This window comes from Ictalurus punctatus, chromosome 15, assembly GCF_001660625.3.
Source record: "Ictalurus punctatus breed USDA103 chromosome 15, Coco_2.0, whole genome shotgun sequence".
Classification (NCBI taxonomy): Eukaryota; Metazoa; Chordata; class Actinopteri; order Siluriformes; family Ictaluridae; genus Ictalurus; species Ictalurus punctatus.
Genome location: NC_030430.2, coordinates 23,547,727 through 23,571,740, shown reverse-complemented (window position 1 = coordinate 23,571,740; position 24,014 = coordinate 23,547,727). Strand labels below are relative to the sequence as shown.

At 37.1% G+C, this 24,014-nt stretch overlaps 1 protein-coding gene across 2 annotated transcripts in view; it reads left to right on the top strand.

Moving 5' to 3' along the window:
* Positions 1–3,897: 3,897 nt before the first annotated feature.
* l1camb (L1 cell adhesion molecule, paralog b) overlaps positions 3,898–24,014 on the top strand; it is a 61,067-nt gene continuing 40,950 nt past the window's right edge. For both annotated transcript variants that reach the window (XM_053686332.1, XM_017486751.3), the window contains exon 1: positions 3,898–4,197. The gene's annotated coding sequence lies outside the window, so the exon portion shown is untranslated. The remainder of the gene's footprint in view (positions 4,198–24,014) is intronic.

The following is a 24,014-nucleotide window of genomic DNA, read 5'->3' as shown; positions in this document are numbered from 1 at the left end:
GTGAATAAGATGTTGGTGACTGTAGGGCAGGGGTGGAACCGTGGATAAGATGTTGGGTGATTCCAGGGCAGGGATGGATCAGTGAATAAGATGTTGGGTAATTCCAGGCCAGGGGTGGATCAGTGGATAAGATGTTTGTTGACTCCAGGGCAGGGGTAGATCCGTGCATAAGATGTTGGGTGACTCCAGGGCAGGGATGGATCAGTGGATAAGATGTTGGTGACTGTAGGGCAGGGGTAGATCAGTGGATAAGATGTTGGTTGACTCCAGGGCAGGGGTAGATCAGTGGATAAGATGTTGGGTAAATCCAGGGCAGGGGTGGATCAGTGTGTAAGATGTTGGATAATTCCAGGGCAGGGGTGGATCAATGGATAAGATGTCAGAATACTGATTGGAAGGTTTTGAGTTCAAATCCCAGTGCTGCCACTCTTGGGCCCTTAACCCTCCACTGCTCAGCTGTATAAATAAGATAAATGTATGGCACTCTGGCATCTTCCAAGTGCAATAAAAAATTCTCTTTAGAAAAGTCAGAGCAAACAGTTTATACAGTGTTTGTTTTATTATTGAGCATGTGACTCTGCTCAAAATTGTTCAAAAGTAATTACCATACTGCTGTCATCAATGAAGTGACTCAAGCTGACCAAGTAAAAACTTTTAGGGCATAATTCTAAAATATATGTTTGGTGTAAAAATAAACCGCTTTATCAGATATATTCAATTTAATTTGATCTGTATAGTGCTTTTAACAGTGGACATTGTCTCAAAGCAGCTTTACAGAAACATATAAACACAGGATTGAGATTTTAAGTGTGTGAATTTATCCGTACTGAGCAAGCCGGTGATGACGGAGGTGAGGAAAAACTCCCTAACATGACATGAGGAAGAAACCTTGAGAGGAACCAGACTCAGAAGGGAACCCGTCCTCATCTGGGTAACAACGGATAGTGTGAGAGTAAAAGAAAGTTCATTATGGTTTTTATATGAAGTCTGTTTTGTTGAACTGATCCCCATATCAGTGAAGCATGGTGGCAGTAGCATCATGCTGTAGGGCTGTAGAGTTAAGGGATGTGAACACTCACCTGGTTATTGTACTTTTTTTTTTTCAAGAAAAACGGTTGTTTTGTTTTTTTTAAAGAAATCTGATTTCCACTTGAATTGTGTTGGCTGATATATCACATTAAAGGTGTAAAAGATCTGACCTGATTTATCTAGGTTTCATATTTTATATCATAAAAACCTGCCATTTTAACAAGGGTCTGTAGACTTTTTACATCTATCTATCTATCTATCTATCTATCTATCTATCTATCTATCTGTCTGTCTATTCCTTTCTTCTTTATATATTTTTATTTATTTTTATTTTTTCTTTCTTTCTTTCTTATCTATCTATCTACTCATCTATCTGTCTATTTATCTATCTATCACTTTCTGCTTTTCTTTTCTACTTTTTTATTTCTTTTGCATTTTTCTCTCCTCTACTTCTTTCTTTCCTTCTTTCTTTCTTATCTCTCTATCTATCTATCGATCGATCGATTCTTCTCTACCTCTTTTTTATGTCTTTCTTTTTTGTCTTTTTCTTTTCTTTTATCTCTTTCTCCACTACTTTCTTTCTTTATTTATTTCTTTTCAATCTATCTATCTATTGCTTTCTGTCTTTCTTTTCAACTCCTTTTTATGTCTTTTACATTATTTCTCTCGACTTCTTTCTTTCTTTCTTTCTTTCTTCCTTTCTATAATCATTAGAACTGCAGTGTCATCATATATATATGGAAGTACCCACTCCTCTGTAATACCATTTCCGCTTTAGTGGTTAACACTGAGCTCTGACCCTGCACACTTTCACTCCATCTCCCATCTCACACCCACAACAAAGTCACCATCACCCCCCACCATGCGCACACACACACACACACACACACACACACACACACACACACACACACACTGGCATGCTCCCTCCATCTGTCCATCTGTCTTTACTGGACAGTGTGTTAAAATGGAGGAGGGGGTGGGGCACTGCCTTTTAAGCATAAATGTTCTTTTTCTAAATGTCTACTATCATCTATATGATGATATATCACGACACAGAATAATGGCATATCATGGCATATCAACAACATTTTCAGAAGTTGTTAGTGTAATATTATGAGAACTGTTCTGTGTTTTGTGTGTCTGATGGGGGAGGGGGGCATTTATTTATTTATTTATTTATTTATTTATTTATTTATTCATTTATTTATTGTTACTGTCATGGTTTGCCTCCACTCGTCCTCTTAGTGTGAAGCGTCGCCTAAATCAATACTGCACTTCTCCTGAATGATCACCTTTTTTCCTATCTGGATGGGCGTGATCTCTTCCAAGATGACTCCGCCCACATCAACAGGTCTGTTAAACCTGCCCCTTATTCCCACAAATCTACACAAAGCTCCACCCCCAGAACCAGCTAGGCTCGTGATCCATTCGACTAAAGGTCAAAACTCGTCATTGCCGAGCTCTGACTAATTAAACTACCAAGAAAACAACCAGGGACGGTCTCCTCAACTCAGATTAGCAAGTCATGTCAAATCAATATGGCTGCTCACAGCATTTCGATGAATCACCATAGAGACATACATCATTCATCAGAGTTAGCTGGATAACTTGTTGCTAGCAAAAGACGAACAGGAAGCCATCTATGTTTTTTTCCTCACTTTGTAGCTTGAATAGGCCAAAAATGACAGAATTCCAAGCGCCGACCTCCCACTTCCGAGGCAAGTTGAATGCAGCATTAGCATACAGGATGTGCTAGCACTTGCCGCTTATTTTTGAACAGTCTGAGATGGTGTTGGAGTGAAGGGATGCTTGGGAGTGTTTAAAATATGACTAACGGGAGGTCCATGCAAGGAAAAAACAGCATTCCGGACCATAATGCAGTTTTCCAAACAGATTTTCTCAGTCAAATCATGCACACGTGCTGAGGTCATGGATTAAACCTTTTTTTTTTTTTTTATCATGCTTTGCATACCTTCCAGGTTATTTGTACAAATAAGAAATAAAACAAACCAACTCTTGCACCTTTGTCATATTTATAGTAGGAACTATATTCTTCCACCTTAAAACTCCAGACGCTGGACCACACCCACAACTCCACAAATTAATTGTGATGCACTGAAGAAGTGTAGCGCAAAAATTATTTCACTTCAATGTCATGTTTTTAGCTTTGCAACATCGTTTTTCTCCATTTCATATAACATAATATTAATTAACATAATAATAAATGAAATAATGAAATAAATACCATTAAATTATTAAGTGTTTACAATTAAAAATGATTAAACGCATGTATACAATAAGATATAGAGAGATAAAAACATGTCTGGCTAAATAAATGCATCTAAAAAAAACATATACATAGATGTATATAATTTAATTTCAGTATAAAAAAAAAAATACAAACTAAAGATCTTCCAATTCATTGCTTGAATAAGGAATAAGTAAATAATCGGTCTAAAAATATGTTTAGTTTATATAAATATGTACTCAGAATATTACATGTATTTTTAAATATACAAAAAATAAAGAAATAAATAAATTCTCTGAATAGTATAATACTCATTTGAAAAATAATTTTGAAATCTGTATTGAAAAAGAAGAATAAAAACTGAAAGAAAACCACTGGAGCAGCAAAGAGATGGAGAAAAGGGAGGGGCTCAGTAATACAAAGAGAGAGAGAGAGAGAGAGAGAGAGAGAGAGAGAGAGAGAGAGAGAGAGAGAGAGAGAGAGAGCCCTGCTAAGGAAGAAGTGATGATGTCATCGTTATACGGGAAGCAATAGAGAAATATGGATGAGTGGGAGGGAAGAAGAAGGGAGGAGGGGAAGGGAGAAGGGAGGACCGAGATTGGGGGAATGAGGTGAGAGAGAGTGAGAGACAGCGAGAGAGCGACAGAGAGAGAGAGAGAGAGAGAGAGAGAGAGAGAGAGTGAGAAGAGGAAGAGAGTGTATTTTTTCCATCACTGCAGCATCACGGCAGAAGGTGTGAACCACCCATTGGACCAGAGACGCACTGAGAACGAGAGAGAGAGAGAGAGAGAGAGAGAGAGAGAGAGAGAGAGAGAGAGGTAGACAGACAGATAGACAGACATACAGAGAGAAAGGTGTGTCACTGTAGTGTAAGAGGAAGAGGACAAAACGGCTCGACCTCATCGTTACCTGTAAAGGTAAGGCATGTTTGTTACATGCATTAGAGAGAGAAGAACAATGGATGCGTTTGATGATCACTTGTGTGTATGTGTGTGTGTGTGTGAGTGTGTGTGTGTGTGCGTGTGTGTGTGTGTGTGTGTGTGTAGGAAAGAAAATGTGTCAGATGCATGATGGGGTGTGTGAGAGAGACACTGGTGTGCTACGTGAAGGCGTGGTGCTCCATACAAACCCTTTATATATACACCGTGTATAACATGTTTTATTTATTTATTTATTCAATTTATTTTCACATACGCTGCTAATTATCTAACATCCAATCGCAATTTACGATATTATCACAATATCCTTTTTTTTAAAACCAATATATCTATAAACAAACTTTATTATTCTCCATAAAATTCTTGCCTACCTAGCCGGCCTCCTCCTAAATGAGACGCAGCATGATGTTCATGATAGTTTGGTGTGTCTTCAGTAACACTAATGTAATAATACTCGAATTATTCTGATATCTGTTGATATTAATTTTAAGAAACATGGGGGTACGGTGGCTTCCTGGTGATCAGGTTTGCCTCACACCTCTGGGGTTGGGGGTTCGAATCCTGCCTCCGCCCCGTGTGCGTGGAGTTTACATGTTCTCCTTGTGCACTGGGGCTTGTCCATAGTGTGTGAATAGGTGTGTGATTGTGTGTGTGCCCTGCGATGGATTGGTGTCACCCGCCTTGTGCCCCAAGTTCGTTGGGACAGGCTCCACGTGATGCTGTATAGGATAAGTGGTACAGAAAATGGATGGATGGATAAATAAAATAAAGATATACATCAATCTTGCATCTAAAGAAGGCAAATTAGAACTAGGACATTATTATTATTATTATTATTATTATTATTATTATTATTATTATTATTATTATTATTATTTATTTATCTGTTTATTTTTGTTATAATTACCATGTATTGTTTTATTTATTTATTTATTTATTTGTATATTTAGAATGTCAATATTTATTTTATTTTATTAACAATACATTAAATACTGTATGTTGTTGAAGTGTGTGTGTGTGTGTGTGTGTGTGTGTGTGTGTGTGTGTGTGTGTGTGTGTGTGTGTGTGTGGTGATGGTCTACACACTCCACATTGTCAGGGTCCCACCCCATGCGTTTAGTTGTATATATTTATACATACCGCGCCCTCCACTAATATTGGCACCCTTGGTAAATATGAGCAAAGAAGGCAGTGACATTTTTTTGTCTTTATTGTTTAAACTTTTGATCATTTGTTTAAAAAAATCACAAACATACTCTCATGCTCTCATGGATATCAAACGATTGCAAACACAACACACATTTATAAAAAAATAAAAATATCTTCGTTAAATATAGTTGTGCAACAATTATTGGCACCCTTTTAGTCAATACTTTGTGCTAGCTCCCTTTGCCAAGATAACAGCTCTGAGTCTTCTCCTATAACGCCTGATGAGGTTGGAGAATACATGGCGAGGGATCTGAGACCGTTCCTCCATACAGAATCTCTCCAGATCCTTCACATTTCGAGGTCCACGCTGGTGGATTCTCCTCTTCAGTTCACCCCACAGGTTTTCTATGGGGTTCAGGTCAGGGGACTGGGATGGTCATGTCAGGATCTTGATTATGTGGTCAATAAACCATTTTTGTGTTGATGTTGATGATGTTTTGGATCACTGTCCTGCTGGAAGATCCAACCATGGCCCATTTGAAGCTTTCTGGCAGAGGCAGTCAGGTTTTCATTTAACATCTGTTGATATTTGATAGAGTCCATGATGCCATGTATCCTAACAAAATGTCCAGGTCCTCTGGCAGAAAAACATTCCCAAAACATTAAAGATCCTCCTCCATATTTAACCGTGGGCATGAGGGACTTTTCCATATGGCTACCTCTCTGTGTGCTCCAAATCCACCTCTGGTGTTTATTACCAAAAAGCTCTATTTTGGTTTCATCTGACCATAGAACCCGATCCCATTTGAAGTTCCAGTAGTGTCGGCAAACTGAAGACGCTCGAGTTTGTTTTTGGATGAGAGTAGAGGCTTTTTTCTTGAAACTCTTCCAAACAACTTGTGGTGATGTATGTCACATCGGATTGTAGTTTTGGAGACTTTCTGACCCCAAGACACAACTAACTTCTGCAGTTCTCCAGCTGTGATCCTTGGAGAATTTTTGTCCGCTCGAACCGTCCTCTTCACAGTGTGTTGAGACGATATAGACACACGTCCAATTCCAGGTTGATTCATAACATTTCCAGTTGACTGGAACTTCTTAATTATTGTCCTGATGGTGGAAATGGGCATTTTCAACGCTTGTGCTATTTTCTTATAGACACGCCCCATTTTGTGAAGCTCAACAACCTTTTGCTGCACATCACATATTCCTTGCTCTTACCCACTGTTATGAATGAAGGAATTTGGACTACCTGTTACCTCATATGTTACCTCATCCATGGCTGGATACAGCTCATTTCCTCATAAAACTGCACTAATTCTACCTGAGACTACTAATACAATTTTTTAAAGCTAATGGCTGTCACACCAAATATCAATTGTATATAGTCGGTACTGTATATTTATGTACTCATTATACTCAGTACATTTATATACTGATAATATATACCCTCTCTCTCTCTCTCTCTCTCTCTATATATATATATATATATATATACACAGAGAGAGAGAGAGAGAGAGAGAGAGAGAGAGAACACAAACAAAAAACCACTTTGTGTTTACTTCCTCTATTTCGATAAAATTTGGGGGGGGGGGGGGGGGGGGGGGTTAAACTTCAAACACACTCACATACTCCCAAAAAAAAAACCACCCCACACACACACACGCTACACAGCGTACAGGCATGAGTCCGTGTCTTGTAACTATCTCGGAAATAAATGTTACAACAGAGAGAGAGAGAGAGAGAGAGAGAGAGAGAGAGTATACATGCAGTATATATATATATATATATATATATATATATATATATATATATATATATATATATACATGCAGTATATATATATATATATATATATATATATATATATGTATATATATATATATATATATATATATATATATATATATATATATATATATATATACACACACACACACACACACACACACACACTGTACATAAAATGTTAATAATGTCAGTAGTACTTTGAAGTTAGGTCTGGTATAGCCTTGTTTGTGTGTGTATGAGAAGCTCTGAGGTTAAAGGTCATCAAAGCCTTTGATTCCTCAAATATCCCAGAAAGTCCAACCACTTTGTATTTACTTGCTCTATTTGGATAAAATTGGGGGGGGGTTAAACTTAAAACACACTCACTTACTCCCAAAAACCCCCCACCCCACACACACACACACGATACACAGCATACAGGCATGAGTCTGTGTATGAATAAATGTCACAACAGGGTGAGAGAGAGAGAGAGAGAGAGAGAGAGAGAGAGAGAGAGAGAGAGAATTCCCCTCATAGTTCAGAATAAAGACTTCATTCTGCTCAGAGAAGAAAGACAGAAAGAGAGGGAAAAACCTCTGCCTGAGAAAAAAAGGAGACAATTAGATGGTTAGTACTACTATTATAAAATAATAATAATAATAATAATAATAATAATAATAATAATAATAATAATAATAATAATCAGAGTTCTCACAAAATGCTTGAAGCATTTAGGATCATGAATAAATAAAATACATTTAATATGGAATGTCATTCTGAATAGTTTTAAATGATTATTATTACAAATCTGTACTAATTGTTGGATTTTAGAAAAACACCCCAAAGTTTTGTAACAAAGACAGCATACTGTTCACGAATTGCACAACTTCCTCTGAACTGGAATACTGTACATACCAAATCATTAAAGTAGCAATATGTAATAGATTGTATATCATTTCTAATATATACTTCTTCTTTTTCAAACACAATTAGAATAATGAGAAATAGATTGAGTAGTATACACACACACACACACACACACACACACACACACACACACACACACACACACATTTTCAAGTTCATTTTTTATGTGGACTTTCTTATTTCTTTCTTTTTCTATAATATACATATAGTGATGTAGAAACATACCATATATAATACTAACTCTAATATTTTTACATCCTTAAAGAAAATACCTTGTTTTTTGTTTGTTTGTTTGTTTGTTTGTTTGTTTGTTTGTTTTAAATAAATGTATATTTTTGTTAATATCTTAGAATCATGGAATTGACACAAACACACTTGTTCTTTTATATTTTATATATACAGTATGGTATAAATAGTATAATTATCCAGAACAGCTTAAAGGAAGCTTAGAAACAATCCTCCTGTCTACTTTGAGCCAGTTTTGCTGATCGTTTATAACTTTTCTTCAAATGTTATAACTTATTGCAAGCTGAGAGCTTTCCAAACTGAGGAAGAGGAAGAATAAAAGCAGTCTTAAGCTCTTAACCTCTAAATACTTGATAGCGTATACTGATGATAAATAATGAATGACTTGTGGTTTCTTATAGCAGAGCAGTGACTCATAATTTAGTCCGCATCCTGCTACCGTGCAGGGTTTTTATTTATTTATTTATTTATTTTTAACAATATTTCACAAATGTATTTACTAAATAAATCCTTTATACGCAGCGTACACCGGTTTTACGGCTTCATACAAACTGGTACGATTATGTCGCGTCGGTTTACGTACGGATACGCAACAAAACAAAATGTACTTTATACAGAAGGTTGATTCTACACGACGGGGCTCTGTTTCGATTTACATACATCCATCATTAGTGAGATGGAGCGGTGATAGATTGTGGAGTTTAAAATAAATGTAAAAAAAAAAATAATAATAAAAAAAAGCACGACATGAAAACCGACAGCCTGAGCCAACAGGACACCAGACCCCACTGCTAAACAGTGAGCACTCCAGGAGGTTTGTGGATTTCTATGACATGTTCATTAGTGCTAATTTAGCTTAATGAGAGGGAATTAGTGGCATTTCTATTGAAAACACACACACACACACACAACAGCAAATTAATCCCATTATGCACACCAGATCCTGCTATTGTATATTGAATTATACCGCAGTGCTGGATTCTGGATTGTGACTAGTCGTAAAGTAAAGTAAACAAACAAATAAATAAATAAATAAATAAAGTCATTTCCCATAACAGCAGCTCTGACAGTAGTTTTGGCTGCGACGCAGATCACAGGTTTTTATTAATGTCTTCGTTCTAATACGTTATCGTTTCTATAGTAACGACTCATTCATCACAAGCAGATGCTCTAATAATGAGCATGCTGTTATTTAGCAAAGAAATACATAGAATCACTGATGTGGTGACGTGTTCTGTAAGGAGACGTTTATTTAAACTTTACGGACGTTCAAGGAGTCTCCGGTGTCGGCGCTTTGTAACATCGATTGCGCATGAATATCCCTTCTACCCTACTACACAGTAGGCGAAAAGCAGTACGCCGAAAGAGTCAAACGTCCGAATTTTCAGTATTCATCAAACAGTAAGGCGAGAAATACTCAGATGTCTTACTGCTTCCGGCTCGATTCTGCAGTGAGGAAACACTGGACACTGTGGATACTGAGCTGTCAGAATCGTATTCATGCTTACTGATCAGTACGTATTGTAGAGGCGGCTGAGCAGTAGGTACATTTCACAGTTTCTTTGTGACATGACAAGCTGCATTTTTTTTTTTTTTTTGTCTAATTAAATTCAAGAGAGTTTAAAAGAATGAAGGCTGGTGAGAAAACGACTGTTTAAAGCTGCTGAGGTTTTGTTCCTACATTTAATAAAAACTGTAATTATCGTTGACGTGCCGTAGGAATAAGACAAACAAAACATTTTGGGACGGCTATTATAGGAAAGCAACTTCAGCGTGATAACCAAGATCACTGCACATTCTCTCATTAGCTGTGTAGTCCTGGTGTTCTTTCACAAGCCATTCGATGAACACTGACATCTGAGTGACATTTAGAGAGTTAAACAACTGATTAAATAAACATACAGGTCTGTTAATAGTGCTCCTGGAACAGGCTGAGGAATTTACACTGTAAGTTTGGATTAAAATGAGGTGCATGTGATGACGTATATGTAAAATGGTAAAAAATATATATATATATATATATATATATATATATATATATATATATATATATATATATATATATATATATATATATATATATATATATATATATATGGTATATAAGGTATATACTGAAATTAGGTATGCAGATGTTGTAATGAGGTATATGGTGAAATGAGGTATGCAGATGTTCTAATGAGGTATATGGTGAAATGAGGTATGCAGATGTTCTAATGAGGTATACGGTGAAATGAGATATGCAAATGTTCTAATGAGGTATATAGTGAAATGAGGTATACAGATGTTGTAATGAGGTATATTGTGAAATGAGGTATGCAGATGTTGTAATGAGGTATATGGTGAAATGAGGTATACAGATGTTGTAATGAGGTATATGGTGAAATGAGGTATGCAGATGTTGTAATGAGATATATGGTGAAATGAGTTATACGGATGCTGTAATGAGATATATGGTGAAATGAGGTATGCAGATGTTCTAATGAGGTATACGGTGAAATGAGATATGCAAATGTTCTAATGAGGTATATGGTGAAATGAGGTATTCAGATGTTGTAATGAGGTATATTGTGAAATGAGGTATGCAGATGTTGTAATGAGGTATATGGTGAAATGAGGAATACAGATGTTGTAATGAGGTATATGGTAAAATTAGGTATACAGTATGTTGTAATGAGGTATATGGTGAAATAAGGTATACAGATGTTGTAATGAGGTATATGGTGAAATGAGGTATACAGATGTTGTAATGAGGTATATGGTGAAATGAGGTATACAGTATGTTGAGATGAGGTATATTGTGAAAAGAGGTATGCAGGTGTTGTACTGAAGTATATGGTGAAATGAGATATGCAGATGTTCTAATGAGCTATATCTTGAAATGAGGTATACAGATGTTGTAATGAGGTGTATGGTGAAATGAGGTATACAGATGTTGTAATGAGGTATATGGTGAAATGAGGTATGCAGATGTTGTAATGAGGTATATGGTGAAATGAGGTATACAGATGTTGTAATGAGGTATATTGTGAAATGAGGTATGCAGATGTTCTAATGAGGTATATGGTGAAATGAGTTATGCATATGTTCTAATGAGGTATATGGTGAAATGAGGTTTACAGATGTTGTAATGAGGTATATTGTGAAATGAGGTATGCAGATGTTGTAATGAGGTATATGGTGAAATTAGGTATGCAGATGTTGTAATGAGGTATATTGTGAAATGAGGTATGCAGATGTTGTAATGAGGTATATGGTGAAATGAGGTATACAGATGTAATGAGGTATATGGTAAAATTAGGTATACAGTATGTTGAGATGAGGTATATGGTGAAATAAGGTATACAGATGTTGTAATGAGGTGTATGGTGAAATGAGGTATACAGATGTTGTAATGAGGTATATTGTGAAATGAGGTATACAGTATGTTGAGATGAGGTATATGGTGAAATGAGGTATATGTTGGCATTTTAAAAGATAAAGATCACATCTTCCTTTACTCTTTACTCTTTAAACTTTGCTTAACGTTTAATAAAAACTAAAGCTTGGTATAGTAAAACCTCTGTAATATTATACACTGTAATATTATTCCTCCCTGAATTGGACCCAGTTAATACATTCCTCTCTGTCTTGTTTTTTCTACTGATCTCAGCCAATCAGAGCACACTATACTGGACTTAATGAAGAATAATGTGTAACATTGGAACATAATGTCATTATATTAGTATTTGATGCATGGTGTAATAAAAAAACAATTAAAGGGGGTGCACACATTAACATTTAGACCTGACTGTAGCCCCATTATTTTACAGTACAGTAGTAGCATTATGAGTGAAGATTGTGTACGCGCACGTGTGTGTGTGTGTGTGTGTGTGTGTGTGTGTGTGTGTGTGTGTGTGTGTGACAGTAATGTCCTGAAGTGTTTGAGAGGCTGTGTATGTTAAAAAGGACCTATACTGAGTGATATTCCATTGACGCAGAGCTGAAAGGGGTTTTATTCCATGTTTACATTCTTCACTTGTTCCAGGAAATGTTCACACTCAAGCTTTTGAGAGATCAGACCCATGAAACCGCACATTTTACCACAGTACTCAGTGCATTTTTGAACAGAGATTGTCCATTCCACTCAGATGGCCTTTTCCGTTAAATCAAAGTCATTCTTCTGCTCACTGATCCATAGTGAGTAAGAAAGGCAGAACAAAATGGTGGTTCAGATGATTCATATTTTTTTTTTATCTTACTTTTTAGTCATTTTTAAACTACTTTAGCCATGATTGTTCCGTATTTCCAAATACATCATTATAAGTCTACACACAGAAAATTGTCTGTGTTGAAATTCACACAGTGAATTATCATAACAGTGCATGCATTTTGTATATGTACCATAGGTCTATAGTTTTTAGCATATTTTATGTATATATATGAATTGAAATAATGTTTGAAAAGGCATATACTGAAATGAGGTGTATGAGACATACAGTAAAATTAGTTAGACGCTGTTTAAATGAAATGAGGTATACTGTTACAAAATGGGAGCAGAGGCAGAAGCAAGAGCAGATCAACGTCTTTATTTACCAACAGAAATCAAGACACATAAAACGCGATCTATACAGGACAAGATCATCGAGGTTAAACAGGAAACTAAAGTCGAGGCATGGAACGAGAGCAGGACACGAAAACAAGACCGCTTAGCATACGTAACGCGTTCACCATTACATTCATTCGGTTACTAAAGTAATACTGCGCGAAGTACAAAGTAACACGAGGGCTATAAATACCAAACATAATCAAGCTAGATCACAGACAGCTGGGATCAATAATGACACACCCTTGAACATCAACCAATGCTTAAACAGGAAGAGAACCAAAACCAAAACAAAGGCACATGTCCATAGGCAACAGTTCAATCTCGTGTACGCCGCCGGTGCATATCGACACCGCAGCGCCATCTGCCGGCGAAAGCGTGACATATACAATGAAATGAGGTATACATTGAAATTAGTTTTATGTTTTAATGAGGTCTGTTTTGATATGCGGTATATGTTGAAATTAGACCTGTTGAAACGAAGGATATCTTGAGATATATGTTGGAAGGAGATATACGTTGGAATTAGACGCATGTTGAAATGTGGTAATTGCTGAAATGATGTATATCTTGAGGTGAGGTACATATTGAATTGAGGTATACATTGAAATTAGGCATATGTTGAAATCAGGTATATTGTGAGATGAATTAATGTTAAAATGAGGTACATCTTGAGATGAGGTAAATCTTGAGATGAGGTATACGTCGAAATTAGGTATATGTTGAAATGAGGTATATCTTGAGATGAGGTATACGTCGAAATTAGGTATATGTTGAAATGAGGTATATCTTGAGATGAGGTATACGTTGAAATTAGGTTTACGTTGAAATGAGATCTATGTTGAGATTAGATGTGTGTTGAAATGAGGAATGTTTACATTAAGTTTATTCTAAAATGAGGTCCACAATCTTTTGAAATGAGGTATTGTATATGTTGAAATGAGGTATATCTTGAAACGTGGTGTGTGTGTGTGTGTGTGTGTGTGTGTGTGTGTGTGTGTGTGTGTGTGTGTGTGTGTGTACTGTATATATATACATCGTACATCATCCCAACGTCACAATTTATTTTATAGTAACTATGAAGTGAGTGAAATTTGGATATTCAGATTTCATATTGACCGAACTTGTAATTAAAGCTATGACTAACTAACTCCTAACTCCACCCCTAACGCTAACGCTAACCACACCCCGCATCGTAACCCTTACCCATGCAGAAAGCAAGGGACAGACGAAAAAGAACGAGTGTGAGACAGAGATTTGGCGCAAGTGGGGGATGGGACAATGGGGGTGGGATGGGGGAAAAGAGAAACTGCTGTGTGCTGCAGGAGTCTGACGGTTGCTATGGCGACTGGAATGGAGGGAGCGGCATCTTACACATGCACACACTCACACCCGCACGTACACACACACGCACACACGGCATAGTATTTATATCTTGTCATTTCCATAGACTCGATTAAATCCTGATAACATCTGCATACATCAAACTGTCAATTAAAGCATGCACACCTCAGTGAGTTCTTTATATATCAGTTAATTAAACCGTGTTTACATTTCTGGACAAAATATAACGACACACTCACATAGTCTTTTTTTTTTTTTTTTAATGATGAGCCAAATCTTTGTAATGAGACGTAATGCACAATTCTCAATCTCCCTTTTAGACTTTTCTTTTTCTAGTAAGGTTAGCTCCAAAACTATGTCCTTTCTGAACGATAATTATCCTTTTATAGCCATATTTAAAATCTAATTTAATATAAGGTTATTTTTACTATTCAAGTTATTAGTTTACGGTGCCGTGAAAAAGTATTCGCCCTTTCCCTGATTTCTTGAGGTGTGGAACTTAATTGCTTTAGATATTCAAACAACAGTTTAATATAAGACAATAACAACGATATACATACAATATGTAGTTTTTAAGTGATTGTCTCATTTATTACGTTATCCAACACCAGCTGTCTGTGTGTAAAAAAAAAAAAAAAGTAATTGCCCCCTTAGTTACACAATCAACTAATTAACCAGGATTAACTGATAATTGCATTCAATTAGACTAGGCACACTCGAGCTTGATAACCGCCAGCCCTGTTGAATCTAAACATCACTTAAAATAAGTAGGCTAAATGCTAACAAGCAGCACACTGTTGCCAGCGATCAAAATGAATTCCGGAAAGGCTGAGAAGGAAAGTTATTGAAATAACCGTTTAATTATTTATTTAATTAATCGATTAATTATTTAATTAATCCGTCTGGATAAAAGCATTTCTAAGGCTCCACGACTGCAGCGAATCACAGTGAGAGCCATTATCTCCGAATGGTGAAAACACTGGAACAGTGGTGAATCTTCCCAGAAGTGTCCAGCCTACCAAAATTCCTCCAAGAGCACACTGACCGCTCATTCAGCAAGTCACAAATGAACCCAGACAAACGTCTAGGGATCTGCAGACCTTGCTCACCTCAGATAAGGTCAGTGTTTCTTTTTCGAAAGAAACTGGGAAGAAATGCAATGCATAAGAGTTGACAAAAACCAGAGCTAACCAAGAGGAACATAAAGCCTCCTCTCACATTTGAAAAAATAAATAAAATAAAAAACATCGATGCTTATTTGGGATAATGTTCTGTTGACTGATGAGTTGGGAGCTTTTTGGAAGACATGGCTCTCATTACATCTGGTGTAAAGCTAACATATTTTACCAAGAACATCATATATACAGTCAAACACGGTGGTGGTAATATGATGGTGTGAGGATGCTTTGCTCCATCAGGGCCGCAAAGGGTGACTTGAAATGACTGACAGAAACATGAATTCTGCTCTCTACCAGAAAATCCTGATTGTCATTGAAAGAATGAAACCGTTTAGTGTGACACATGCAAAAAAAAAAAAAACATCGGAAATCGGGAGGGGGCAAATACTTTTTCACCGCACCTTTTTCTCACAGGAAACTGATTATCATAGAGCTACTGTATATGTAATGTTTGAGACATAGGTTTTTACGATGACAAAACTTAAGAAAAAGGTCCAACACAGAAAATAGTATGATAGCACACATGCTAATCTAGAAACCTGCTTTGCAGTAAACAACATTTTATTGCATGAAAGTAAACACAATGAACTATCATTACCGTAAACAGGATTGTACAGGAACTAGGATTATACTAAGCATGCTAAGCAGAAAACTCGCATTATATTGAGGATACTACGACAGGAACTAGCACTGTAGACATGCTAAGTAATGACTAGCGTTAAACTGAACATGCCGTTATAATTAGCAGGCTACACTGATTATTACGATTATTACATGAATATGAAAGAATTCTGTATTGTACGTTATCTATCGAAATATAATTAGGTAATATTAATTAGTCTGCTGTAGTACAACTGTACACTGGGGGAAAAAAGATATTTAGTGGTTCGGTGAATAAGACAAAGACTAAACTTTGCATCAAAAAGTAACTTATTAGAAATTGATATTAAATTCGAAGTTTTAAGTTCTGGACTAAATTAATTTATGCGATATGTGGTTAAAGCACAAATTGTATATATGTTTTATATATAAATTGTTTACTAGGATAAATTTACTATTATTTTGCTCACAAAACTACAAAAAAAAATTTTTTTGAATGTTTACTTGAACTGTTTGGACTCCTGTGCATGCGCAAATCAGCAGAAGAGGATCATGACCATAATCGGTATCGTTTAAAAACATCCGATGATCAGGGCCGATTATGTCCTGTCAATCAAAAGAGGGCGGGAAAACACATCGATTTGGTGCTGTGTGTAAAGAAGATGCCTCTTGTGTGGAATGACGACAAAACTGCAGTTTGTTTGTCGAGTCTAATTTTTATTTTTTGCCGAGCTGCTCGAGCTGAATTAAAGGGCCGGTACACTAATGAAAGATTTCAACGAAGAGGAGTTGACAAAAAGGTATCTATTGCACAGAAAAATATATTTGTAGAGTAGCGAGTTTCATATCCAGTTAATGTTAATATATCAAAAAGTTGATATTATATATGACGTTAATGATGAAGTAGAAATGCTTTTGTTTGTGGAGAGTGAATGTGAGACTAACAGGAGGGGTTTTTTTTAGAACTCAGTCAATGTTAATATGAATTAATAACATTCAATAAGATAAGAAATCTTCATTTAATCTTCAGAATTGAGTTCATGTGTTCATGTTAATTAGAGTGATGTGTGTTCTGTTTATGAGACCAGTTACTGTGAAACAACTTGTTGAAATGGAGAGAATAAAGACTTTATTTGCATTTCTTTCAGAATTTTGGAATTCATTATTATTCATTTAAGAGAAGGTATAAAAGGCAGAACCACCAAACTATCGGTTATCGGTATCGGCCGATATCACTCTGAATAATCGGTTATCGGTATCGGATGAGGAATTTAGTATCGGTGCATCTCTAGTTTAATGACAACGTTTAGATTAAAACAGTCGCGTGAAGTTGAAATGAATACAGTCCACACCTAGTAATGTATTAAAGGGTCACGGTTTGTGAACGTGATTTGTACAGGTGCTTGTGGAACTTTAAACTGATGACATTTTGAGCGCTATGGAAGGGTTGTTTTGAATATTTATTTATCTTTTAAATAAAGTCTAAGGCTATTGTATTATGAAATATTTTTTTTACACGTTCAAGTGTTCCAGTAAAGATTTCTGGGGGTTTCTGAGTCAGGTGAATGGTTTGTCGGTGGTTCAGTTGGTTTAAGTTTGGTGAAGTTTAAGTATAGTCATTTACCTGTATGTGAGTACACGTACAGCTTGGAGTTCTACATCTGCTTGGAGTTATTGAAGGTGTTAAGGATGTTATGTAATAATGATCAGAAATTATTTGCGAAAGACGTTTCCAAGCGGGAACAAGAAATGACGTGTACTTTTTACAGTGCTGGGATTTCCATATACATGAAAAAAAAAAAAAAAAAAAATCTGAGCTCCCTTACATGAAATAATTAAGTAATTAAAAAGAGTAAATAATAATAATAATAATAATAATAATAATAATAATAATAATAATAATAATACATCATTAAATAGTAATCAAAATAATTACATTAACGTAGAAAGGAGCAAACATTTGATTTATTTGTTTGATTTGTGTCACTTTTAATCATTTAAATCAAGTAGATTTTACTTGAAATTGAAAAAAAAAAAAGCAAACAAACAAAAATGCTAATTGTTAATGTTTAAAGCCAAATATAAAACAAATGTAAATTCAATAATAAGGTAAACAATACTCAACAATCAAGAGACTGTTATATGGTTTAAAGGTTACACGGTTTTTACGAGTAATTTAGCATGTAAACAGAAAATGTACAAATAATAGCTATAGTAAATTTCAAATTTGGGTAGTCTATACTCAAGTGTGCATCATTACACAAACAAAGTGAATGCAGTTTGTTGTCTCGGGGTTGTTGTTGTTGTTGTTGTTGTTGTTTCTAGTAAATTCTATGTTTTTTTTTAGTGTAGCAAAAGAACTAGCAGTGCAGTATAAATGCAGTCATAATACATTTATACATTTAAAACATTTGTATGATGATGTAATATGTAAATGTCATTTCTTCCTACATTTAATAATACATGTTATTTCTCCCTACATAATTCTCTTCTTAAGAACAACAACAAAAAACTCTTGAAAAATTTCAAGAAGCACCTCGTTTGACCTCCTACATTCCAGCGTGTGAGATTTCTTCTCATCTCTTGTTATGTTAGTGGAATTGATTTCTCTCTCTCTCTCTCTCTCTCTCTCTCTCTCTCTCTCTCTCTCTCTCTCTCTCTCTCTCTCTCCCTCCCTCTCTTTATTTGAGTCCTAACAGAAGCCTAATGGACTTAATGTCAAATGTTTTTAGCCAGTCATGCTTAATCTTAAAACATGCTAATGAGTTTAGCCTAATGTTTAACTCTATAATAGCGTAGTTTGTCTGTGCTGTTGTGTTTAGTTCTGCTTGAGTGGCGTAGACAGATGGCGGTCAGTCAAGTGTGCTCATTAGAATATTAGGCCACGCCCATAAAGACATAACAGCTCGTTCTGTAGCTAGCGTTTGAACAGTGATTCATCAGCCGCTTTCTAGGTAATTAGTTCTAGGTAATTCTCGGCTATAACACAACAGCTAGCATCTAGGAAGGCTGGGGCAACGTCCGTATCTTTTCGAACAGCTGCTCATGCTGCATCACTGGGCAGCATAACACACTCGGCGGAAAGCGCTATCTGCCCTCTTCTGCATACATACGCAAATTTGGCTCCCTTGACTCCTGAATGCTTTTCTGTTGCGCCACATGTGAGCCTTTATCACATTTGTGTGAGTTGTGAGTTGTGAGTGTGTACCAGTATGTACAAGAGTGTATGGGTGTGTACAAGTGTGTACGAGTGTGTATCCGTGTGTACAAGTGTGTATCCGTGTGTACAAGTGTGTACGAGTGTGTATCCGTGTGTACAAGTGTGTACGAGTGTGTACGAGTGTGTATCAGTATGTACGAGTGTGTATCCGTGTGTACAAGTGTGTACGAGTGTGTATCCGTGTGTACAAGTGTGTACGAGTGTGTAAGTGTGCAGGAACGTGTACGAGTACTGTGTGTACCAGTACGTAAGTGTGTGTACGAGTGTGTGTGGGAAACAGTAAATTCCCTCTGCCTGCTGTGTTTGAGAGACTGTCTCTGTTAAAACGCTCAACACCGAGTGATAATTTATAGACCCGCAGCCGAAGGTGATTTTATTCCGTGTTTGCATTCCTCACTTGTTCCAGGAAATGTCCCCACTCAGGCTTTTGACAGAACAAGCCAGGAAACTGCAGATTCTACTCAGTACATGTGCGTCAAGATATTTTTGTATTTACTATTCGCTCAGTGTTTCTTCTTTTTTTCTCACCGGGCAGCTTGTGTAACGTTAAAACTGGTGGCGTTGCTAACTTGTTCGCTACGTTAGCCTTGTTACGCAAAAGCAAACACATCGATTTTAAATCATGAGACAGGTTGCAGAGTGTGGATTTCTCTCTTGGCTGCATAGTCCGTTTAAATTCTTTCACATCTGGAATATACACAGTGGTCGTTTTATTAGGCATACTGATTTACTCGTCTCAGGGTGATATTTATCTCTGTGGAGCCCTTGCCTCAACAGCCATTAAATGCACTGGGATTATAAAACATGTCCAGATGCTTTCCTTAGTCGACAGCTATGCGCTGATGATGCTGTCGATTGTTTTGTTTATAAAAGCACGGAACAGAGTGTTTCATTCTTTATATCTCATGCTATTTGAAAACAGGAAGCTGTAAAGAGATGCTGATGTGATGAAAAACCCTCCATATCGGGTTTGGATTATCATCGTAATAGAGATTTATTACAGACAGGAAATCATTTGTGTGGAGGATGTTATCAGCATTGCAAGAGAGAGAGAGAGGGAGAGAGAGAGATCTTTTGAGCGTGTTGTGACAGGTCGAGAGCAATTGAGGCTCGGAATGTTTAGGTTGTCATAGAGAAGTACGTCCTAATGAAGAGAGTGAAAAAAGGCAGACACAAAGGAGATAAGGAACCTCATTTTTATTCAAAGGGCCCCTTTTAGGGTCACTAGAGCACGGCTGGTTATTAAGTTATCACGGAAAACGTCCAGTGGGAATAGGAGACTCATTAAAAATACAAAAACGCAGGCGGAGCGTGCGAAATAACGGCGGCGCATCGCGCCTAGCTGTCACGTCGGATCAGATAGCGTGCCGGAATTACACAACAGGCTCCACGACGGGATGAATAACGAACGCTTTATGTTCAGATCCATTTTTGCTTTGTTTGTAGGCTTTGCTATGTATTTTTAAACAGCACTGAGAGTTAAGGCGAAGGATTCTCGTGTTCATGTCTACAGCTTTAATTACGACTTAAGCTGTAAGATGGCTGACCTTTATCGCCTCACGACGATGTCGCACGGCTGCTTATGATATTCGTGCTTTAAACAGACAGACGTGAAATCGTGGACGTGATCGAGCAGGGAACAGAAAAGGAAATACCGTGTTGAGAGAGAAGTCAGAAGTGTAATTCGATTCATTTGCTCGAAAGGCAGCTCTGATTTTCGATTCCGATCGGGGTCGACAAATGAAATGTTTTATCGACGCAAGTCGGTTAGAAGATGAGTCAGGACGCTGTTGGGTTTCCGTGTGTAGAGTAGCGTGACTCTGTGTTTAGCTGCTGGGGAGCAGGGCGATGGGAAAGGGGAGGGGTCTGAGCTGGCTGCTGGGCAAACAATTCACACCTAGGGTTAGGGTTATTGTTAGATGGATAAAATGTTAGCCATAGGGGCGGGGCTAGTATAGCTAACTTTATTTTTGTATAAAACTGAACCAAAAAAACTATCAAGTACAGTTTTTTTTTTTTTTAACGAAAGCGTGTATTTGCTACTGGAGCACTCTTTACATGCGTGTCTATTCGGGTAGCTGTGTCATCCCGTCAAGAAGAACAAAGAGATGTTCACTGCACACACTCACACACACACACACACACACACACACACACACACACACACACACACACACACACTGCTTGAGCAGTTGCAGCTTCAGCACAGGAAGCAGACCATTGTCCTGAGGTTCATCTCTCGTCCGTCTCCTGGGAAAAGGGGAGGAATAGATTACCCTTCTAGCAGGATTACTGACCTCCAGCAAGGTCACGGAGGGACGCTTTAAGATGCGCTTTGGACGGATATCACGTTTCTACACTGAGCTGATAAACACGTTACGGAGAAACATACAGTTACACTCACTCACAGGGCTTTACGTTCGTTTATACCGTTATTGCTCTCTTCATACAGTATGTTCATATTATTGCATTTCTAATTAAATATATATATATATATATATGTGTGTGTGTGTGTGTGTGTGTGTGTGTGTTTAGGAACGTCTAAAGAGTCCCAAATCTCAGAAATCCGTGACGTTAAAAGCGAATGTTATTTGAACGAGAAGAACAAAAATACACAAAGTCTGTAAAGATTTACAGTCAGCTGTGCATCGTAAATAAATCAATAATTAAACGAATGGAAGCACGTTTATCCTTCACGTCGCTGGACGCATCAGCGAGAGATTTCGTGTGCCGGACGTTTAAAAGATTTGGATCAATTCTTGTTTTCGTTCACGAAGCTTACGAGTCGAAAAAAAATTGCTTTTATATTTATCTCGCGTATCGACTCGGATGAATAATTCATATCCGTGATAATCTTTTTAAATGGGTGTTTAAGTGACGCGCCGATGACCTTCGGGTTCCTGTAAACAGAGTTAGTGCGGGGAAATTCACCCTTTGAGCACAAACAAATAAATAAATAAATAAATGAATGAATAAATAAATACATAAATAAAATCTCCACTCAAGAATTATTGGCACCCTTAGTGAAGGTTATGAAATTCTTTTTTTTTTTTTTTTTTTTCTTTTCTTTTCATTTTTATGGATATTCGCCCTAATTTCACACCAAAAAACCCGAGGTCAATGTATTTTAAGCTAACCTCAGGAACATATTACGTTAACAAGATTGAGAGAGCATGGACTCGGTAAGGTTCAAGTCAGGGGACTGCTCGATGGTCATCTTGATTCTGGGGTTAATGAACCACTTTTATTTGTGTTATTATATGTGTTTTACTTAACTCAGATATGGGACGTTTGAGCTTGATGGGGAAAAAACAAAAAGATGAAAGCCTCCATGAAAAACGTGATTTGACTAGATTCTGTTCTACTACTTGGCAGTCATAATTATCTTTTTTCTCCCTCTCTCCTTTCGCCGAGCCCCACACGAATTTATGGAGATACTAGAGATCCAGATCCTTTCTGCCTCTGGATGGAGCTCAAATCTTCTTTAATTCCAGACTGCTGGGACTACGGCTGCTCCTAACGCCATACAGACTTCATATAAGTCAATAATGAACTTTTTCACACTAACTGTTGTTACCCAGATGAGGATGGGTTCCCTTCTGAGTCGGGTTCCTCTCAAGGTTTCTTCCTCTTAAAACATCTTAGGGAGTTTTTCCTTGCCACCGTCGCCACTCAGTGGCTTGCTCAGTTGGGATAAATTCGCACCTTTAATATCTGTATACCGTGTTGATGTTTCTGTAAAGCTGCTTTGAGACAATGTCTATTGTAAAAAGCGCTATACAAATAAAATTGAATTGAATTGAATTGAATTTGTTAGCAACAAGCTAGTCATCTAATATTACCGATCGTGAGTTTCTGATAAAAGTATTTACTTTCATAGCAGCTGTCAGTGTTATAGATTTAACTGTGTTGATTGTTCTAAAGTAAATAATATTACAAATTCTTTTGAAGCAGGGAAGTGATATTTTATTTATTGTTTGTTCACGTGTGGCCATTTGGACATGACGTCAGGGTTGAGCTGTTACGAGTTAGTCAAACACAGCATAACTTTTTGGTAGAGGCAGCCAGATTTACATCTCCTGATTAGAGATAGGAATCGAATCATTTTACTGACTCGGATCTTTGAATCTCGTTCAGCAAAATGAGCGAATCTTTTTTCGAGTCGTTTCGTTCATTTGAGCAGAATATAATGAAACCGTTAAATTCCCCGACACATCTAGTACTTACGCAAACGTTGATCACATTTGAATAAAAAACAAACTATAGGCGAATGCAGCCGAGGCCGAATTATGAGGAACAGAAACGATTCATTAACAGATTCGCTGAGTCGTCCGTTCATCACGTCATAGCCCCATAGGCCGAATGCAGTTGGCCCCTGACGCGTTGAACTCAAACTCGAAGACTCGAGAGGTGAACTAATCATTTCTGTTTCCTGTACAGAACCCATGGGGATGTTGTTGCGCATGCTCGGTCAACACAAAATGAACGAATCACTCTCTGAGACAACTCGTTGTTCCCGAGTCATATTAAAGATTTGTTCGAAATGGACGAATCGTTCATGAACGGCACATCACTACTCCTGATATTTTGTGAAGAAGTCTTCATGAAGAAAAACAGCCGCACAACATCACAGAACCTCCACCAGTCTGAACGGTTTTCTGTATATCCATTGCTCTTTTCCTGCCAAACCGACCTTCGGTGTCTGCTGACAAAAAAGTTCCATTCAAAGTTCCAGTACTGCTGAGCAAAGCTCACGTTTGTGCTCAGACGACATAAA